This window comes from Suricata suricatta, chromosome 16, assembly GCF_006229205.1.
Source record: "Suricata suricatta isolate VVHF042 chromosome 16, meerkat_22Aug2017_6uvM2_HiC, whole genome shotgun sequence".
Classification (NCBI taxonomy): domain Eukaryota; kingdom Metazoa; phylum Chordata; class Mammalia; order Carnivora; family Herpestidae; genus Suricata; species Suricata suricatta.
Window position 1 is genome coordinate 19,241,044 of NC_043715.1, and position 7,201 is coordinate 19,248,244.

At 42.0% G+C, this 7,201-nt stretch overlaps 1 non-coding gene across 1 annotated transcript; it reads left to right on the forward strand.

The window, feature by feature from the left end:
- Window positions 1–6,349: 6,349 nt before the first annotated feature.
- Window positions 6,350–6,456, forward strand: LOC115281370. The gene has a single exon (XR_003904272.1). It is a non-coding gene; the product is annotated as a U6 spliceosomal RNA (small nuclear RNA).
- The last annotated feature ends 745 nt before the right edge of the window (window positions 6,457–7,201 follow it).

Here is a 7,201-nt window from a genome sequence, read left to right on the forward strand (position 1 = left end):
GGAGGGGCTCGAGGGGGCGGTGGTCTCTGCGAGGCTGGACTGAGGAAGGCTGTGGTTCCCAACTCACATGATTATTGGCGGAATTTAGTTTCTTCCAGCCCATCGGCCTGGGGACCTCCGTTTCTTGCAGGCTGTGGATCAGAGGCCACCACTCTCAATTTCCACATAGTTGTCGCTGGAGATTTACCTCTGGTCTTGTTACATGGGTCTCCTCAACCCAACCATCTGCTTCATCAAGGCCAGCAAGGGCGAGGATCTGTAAGACTGACATGACAGACTTAAATAATACGATCATGGAGGTGACATCCTGTATTTGCTATATTCTTGTGGTTAGAAGCAAGTCACTGGTTCCACTAACACTCAGGAGGTGGGGATTACACAGTCATGTGACTACCAGGAAGGTGGGTCATGGAGTCCACCTTCGACTCTGCCTACCACAAAGAGTAGCACATGAGAGTTTTTTAAAGAGCAAAAAGTAAAGAAAGCTGTAGGGTCCAATTCTCCTTTCTTTCAATGATTTTGACCATTTGTATTTTAAGGTTTGGGTTGGTTGTCTCAGGCTCTCAAGGCTGCGGTAACAAATTATCATAAACCAGGCAGCCGTGAAGCAGTAGTGCTTTACTCTCTCATGGTTCTGAGGGCTGTGAGGATGAAATCAAGGTGTTGGCAGGGTCACACCCCTTTTAAGACCCTAGGGAAGAAGCCTTCCTTGCCTCTTCTGAGCTTCTGGTGGCTTCTGGCAATCTCTGTTCCTTGGTCTGTGGCCCTGCCACTCTGTTTCTGCCTGTGTTGTCATGTGAGCTTCTTCCCTGTGAGTCCCTGTATTTTCTTGTCCCCTTCTTACAAAAACACCAGTCCTTGGATTTAGGAGCTCTTTGTCTCTAGTATGACCTCATCTTAATTACCAATGGAGAGACCCTACTTCCAAATAAGGTCGCTTTAGACATGACATTTTCATGGTACACTATTCATGGCACTGCATGCTTGGCTTTTTCTTTGCCACCCTAACACTCAGTCATATCTGTAAACCTCTCCCACTCCCTCCCTACCGCCGAGGGTTTGCTCTCTTAGAAGTGGCAAAAGGCAGAGGCTAAGGACTACTCTTCTGTTACTAGTCTTGAGATCCGGGCAAGGTACCTAGTCTCTCTCTGCCTCAAATTCCTGTGAAATGGTCATCATCATAAGAATAATATTTAACTTGTAGGGTTGTTAGAGGATTAATTGAGATAATATATGTAGAGCAATGAGCACAGTCCCTGGCACATGGTAAGCACTCGGCGAAGGTCAACGGTTATTACCTACCTCTCACTTCACCTTCCTTCTCTGCCACCTGCTTTTCTGAATTCATAAATATCATGCTTAGTGTTTGCTTTCTTACTTTAAATTTAATGTAATTTATTATTTGTTATAATTAACCATAAGTATGTTATAAATTATGTATAAATATATAATTTGTAGATAATATATATGATTATAATCAATGAGGAATTAGTAAATTTATAAGAATTAAAATTATTAATGAAATGATTTTAAATTATACATATTTATGCTTAAAACCCTTTATGGATTCATCTGCTTAGTTTGAACAGTCTCTATACCCTTCTTCCATCTTAGGTAAAGGAATTAGCCACCCTCTTTCTCCTCCTGCAAGTCTCTCTCCGGCTTCCCGCTGTGCCAGCTGTATATTTATTCTCCCTTCTCAATTTTTATACTTATTTTGTGATATTTGATTCTGCTTTTGTTTTCTGTGTTTTGTTTAGGCTAGTTTTGATAATAGCCTTTATGTCATAACTCACCTATTTTTCTACATATATTTGTTTAAGTTTATTTATTTTGAGAGAGAGAGAAAAAGAGAGAGTGGGGGAGGGGAGAGGTAGAGAGAGAAGTAAGCAGGTTCTCCACTGCCAGCGTGGAGCCCGACATGGGGCTGGAACTCACAAACCGTGAGGTCACGACCTGAGCCAAAACCAAGAGTTGGATGCTTAAATGACTGAGCCACCCAGGCACCCCTCTATATTTTAATATTATTTTAATATTAATATAAATGTAATATTTTAATGATGACAACTATTTTTTTGCTTATTAGAAGTGAATTGCCATTCTAAATATAGTACATATATTAGCTTATTTTATCTCTATATCAGTCCTATGAGGTAGGTAACATTGATAGATGAGAGAACTGAGATAGAGAGGTTAAGTAACTTTCCTAAGGTCACAGAACTAGTAAGTGGCAGAGACAAGAGTTTGAGCCCGGTCTGTGACCTCAGACCTCTTGCCCAGAGCCAGTATGTTCTGTGGCCTCTCAGTGCCCCTCATGGCATTCACCATGACCATGTGGTCAGACTGGACTCAGGAAGAGGGACACAAGACTGTGCCTCTGAACTCACACCACTTGAAGGGATATGAGAAAACATAACAACTTTCTTTCTTTGTTTATACCAAGTGACTTCCTCAAAATGATTTTCTGCATTTTAGATTTTCATAGTCAGCCCATGCTTTTCATGTACAAATGGACCTTGAACAACATGGGTTTGAAACTCGTGGGTTGGATCTACTTCTATGCAGATTTTTTCAATGAAGTACCACACAGTACTAAAAATATATTCTCTCTTCCTCAAGGTGTTCTTAATAACTTTTTCTTTCCTTTCACTTACTTTATTAAGAATACAGTATATAATACATACATACATACAATGTAACATACAAAGTATGTGTTGATGGACTTTATATTAGTGGTAGGGCTTCCGGTCAACAGTAAGCTATTGGAGGTTATGCTTTTGGGGAGTTGAAAGTTATACGGGGACTTTGAACTGCATGGTGGGAGGTTGGCACCCCAATCCCCATTTTGTTCAAGGGCCAACTGCATGCTTCAGTTTTTCTTACTGAAAGAGAAAACTCTGCTTTCGTGTTCCCATTAAGGACTTGCAGCTTCTTTGTTATACCAATGAAAGGACAGAATCTACTTCCCTCTTGCAGATGTTATTTCCGGCAACTGCCGACTTCCTGTTTCTATTTGCACTGATTGCTTTTTGCTGCGCACTTGTCATCCTGAGATTTCATTTTATTCCCCTCTGGGATTAGTTTCTATTTTTCCTTGGATTTCCTGGACTCCTTTCTATTTTTCTTGGATTTCTTTTTCACTTGGCTGAAGTATATTCTCAATTTCATTCTTGTTTTGTAGAAAATATTCTTTGCAGAAATGTTAGTATCTTTATACGTATGTTGTCTGGGTGTACAATTGAAATATGTTTTCCCTCGAAGGGTGAGAACTGATGTGAATCTGATTACTGTCCTGTTGAAGATAACACCTTTCTTCTCTTTGAGCTTTCAGGATTTTCTCTTTATCCTCGCCAGTTTGGATACTCACAGGGATGCTACATGAGACTGTACAGTCTATTCGTCTTCTGCAACAGTCCAAAGGAATCTATCATTCTGAAGACCTAAGTTCTTTTGTTTCTAAGATGATTTCTTTGGGACATTTTATTGTTTGAATTTTAAGTGCTTGGGTTCCCCTCAGTTCTGGAATGGGGCTTAGGAGTTTTGTGATCCTTCTCAAAATTCCCCCGAAGCTTTATTAGTTAGTGATGTCCATGAGCCACCCAGCAAGATGGCCCCTGAGAACATTTTTTCTGCTCTAGTGCTTTTACCTGATAGCGTGGCCAGTGTGGCTTTTTGGGATGTTGCTCATGGTGCTGTGCTCCTGTATTTTGGTGCTTTTACCAGCACGGTCAGTGTCAAGATGTGAAGTTAGGCCACCCCTGTCTACCTCACAGCATTCTTGCAAAGGTTATATGCAATCTTGTTTATAAAACTGCTTTGAAAACTCTCCAGGGTCATTGACGTGTCTGAAGCTAATTCATTCAAGGTGCTATGGATTTTGGCTAGGCTCCGTGAATTTCAGTGGACCACATCTCTTGTGGTGGTGACCTAGTGGAGAAAATACTAGTCCTTGGCTTCCATTTCTGCTGAATTTTTCCTTCTACTACCTGCTTCTTGGTCCCTGAAGGTAGATGTCTGAAGATAGAGCCGTCTGTTTTAATAGCTTCTCTTGCCTCTTCTCTTCCTATTACATTTGCTGGCTTAAGTATCAAATCAGGCGTGGTGTTCCTATTTCTAAATAGCAGTGCCTCCTCAAACTGCTCTATAAATCATTATTATTAATAACAGGGATAATAATGATAATACTAAATAGCACTCAGGTAAAATCTTCCATTACAAAATGCTTTCAGAAATAGTACCTCTGGGCTGCTGGTTTATATGGGAAACACAAAAACTGATTAAAAAAGATGCCTGTTCTATCCAAAATGTGTTTGCTTTTCTGGGTTGAATTCATTTGTTTGATTGAAAATTTCAGGAAGAAGGTGTATGCTGGGGAGGGCTGAGATTGTGGAAGTGAGCACAGGCAGAGCCCTGAAATAGTTCATTGAGAACCCAAATATTTGGAAGTACGTGGGTGAGAGATCCAGCTCATGCTGGAAAAGTAAGGTCATGTAGACATAGCAGATTCAGCACCTAAAATAGAGTAATCACAGCCACGTTTCTTGAAACACCTGTGGAATCGTGGCACAGCCCAAGGTAAGGGGCTGTCTCTAAAGATAGGCGGTGGGTTTAGGCATTATTTAACATCTCAGTGCTCTTTTCTTGTCTTCAAATAGGAGTTTAAAACTGATCTCACTAGGTTGCTGTCAGCGCCTACCAGTCTCTAGCACATAGGATTACCATTCCAAAATTGGAAGTGGTGGTGTTGTTACTGAAATTGCCTTAACGTTGTACAGGAGGCACTGCCAATAAAGATCATTTCATTTTTTGTACATTGTAAATTGAAATATAACATATTTACATGAAAGTGCACACGGATAATACATATACAGTTGGATGGATATTCACAGGGCAAACACACCTGCATAACCAGGACTTGGAACGGGAACACTGCAACTCACCCCATGGATGCCCATGTTCCCTCCATTAGTACCTGCCATGAACTCCTAGCAAAGTATCAGCCATATCGACACTTTGGATACCATAAAGTCATTTTACCTGATTTTGAACTTACACCAGTGGAATTATACAGTATACACTTTGGTTCTTCTGTTTGGTGAGTGTATGGCCTCTAGTTTATACATTTATCCATGTTGATCATTCTGTTGGAGACCTTTCTGTCTCACCGCCACATGAGATGGTGTTTCATGGGTGTTGGGTAACTTCCAAGTGGCCACCATGTCGAGAGTGCCGCTGTGAGTGTTTCAGGACCTCCCTTTAGGTGAACATAAGGGGTTGACAGTCTCTATTCTAGTAATCTAGCAGGCCAGGTGGTTTTCCTCGCCTTCTTCCTCTTTGTCCAGTTGATCTCCAAGGCCAAGCCATCCATATTCTCAGTCTCTGAGGTCCGACCCTTCCACCATTGCCTGAATAATTGGCAATAACTGTCTTTCCTTTCAATGTTTTCCCACCTTTCCCAGCTGAAATTCAGCACTTCCGGAATAGTCTTACAGAAACACACAACTGATTGGTCACTGCCTTGCTCAAAATTTTCATCCTCAATGCAATTGAAACAAAACAAAGCAAAACAACACAACTCTGAGCCAACTCTGAGCTCGCTGTAGAATCAAGGATCCACCTTGGATGAGCTCCCGTCAGCATCTCCCTCTGCCTCACCTTCACCTCTGTGTACTGATGCCGCATTGGCTTCGCTCTGTTGCTGCTCCAGCTCTATCTCTGGCTGGCAACGCCTTTCTTCCTTTCTGCCAATGTTGAATTTCTTCTCCTGGTTGAAGACTGACCCTGTGCCATCATGTTCCAACAACGCTTCCTGCCCCAGGCTCCATGAAGCCTCGTCCAACATCCCAGAACTCACCGTGTCCATCTGATCAGTCCAGCCCTGGCCTCTTGAGGGCTGGGCTCACGGCTTCCTCTGTCAGTCAGTTCCTCTTGTTTCCTCATTCAGATAGTGTGGCTGTTCCCTGGGCCCTCTAAGGAATCATCCTCATCCTCATTAAAGAAGAGAACAACCCTGGAACAAGCTCTTGTCCAACAAGTTCCCCGTGAATGGGGTAAGAGGATTCAGTTTCTTGTTTATATTAATTTGAGCATTACAGTTTCATAAGTTAAAAGCCACTTTTCATTGTGTAATTACCTCATTTGCAAGGCAATTGAGTGAATAAACTTTACTTCCTTTCAGTAAGAACCGATTTCAGTAAGACCCTAGAGTGTCCCTTGGAGTCTGGGATTTGGTTTATGCCGGAGGGAATCCTCTTAAAGGGCTGGACTGATGCAGAGTCAGTGATGGAAGTCCTCTCTGCTCTCAGGCCATCTGATGGGACTGACCTTCTCTCCTCTTTAAAATCATCCTGTGCTCACTTCAGCAGCACATGCACTAAAATAGGAATGATACAGAGAAGATTAGCATGGCCCCTGTGCAAGGATAGCACAGGAATTCCTGAAGCTTTCCATATTTTCAGTCTACTCCTGAAGCCAAGACATCTCTGTATGTTAGCTAACTTGAGAATAAAAAAAAAACAATCACCCCTGCCCCTTACCGGGGCCCTACAGCCCTGGGACAGTGCTCCTTTCTCCCTGACGTGGAACGATGGTCTGCATGTATGGGTGTTGCCTTCATTTGTCTTTCCTGTCCATACCATCCCAGACTGCTTCTCCCCCCAGCACATGGGCCACCCAGCACGTAGTAGGCCCTCAGTAAACACGTACTGATTGACTGAATGAAAGTTTTCATTTATGAATGTGCAATTAAAAGTCACTTGCCCTGGGGAGACTACTTCAATGTTTATTGTTCTTGTCTAGAAATTGAAACGGGATATTTTAGTTGATTCCAGAAATTGATATTTATTAATGTCTAATGCATGTCTGCAGAAACTAAGGACATTTAAACTGGTGGCACATTTTAAGCTGACTGGAACTGATACCCTGCCATTGCTTTGTTTTGAATTTCTTCAATTAATTACTTTATTTTAAATTAATTTTTTTCTTTTGAGAGAGAGAGCACAAACGTGCACACATAAATGGGGGCGGGCAGAGGCAGAATCTTTTTATGTTTCTTCTTTTTTAGTTTATTTATTTATGTTTTTGAGAGAGAAAGAGAGAGAGAGAGAGAAAGTGAGCCAGTTGGGGAGGACAGGGAGAGAATCCCAAGCAAGCTCCATGCTATCAACTCAGAGCCCCAGAAGGGGCTTGATCTCATGAACCT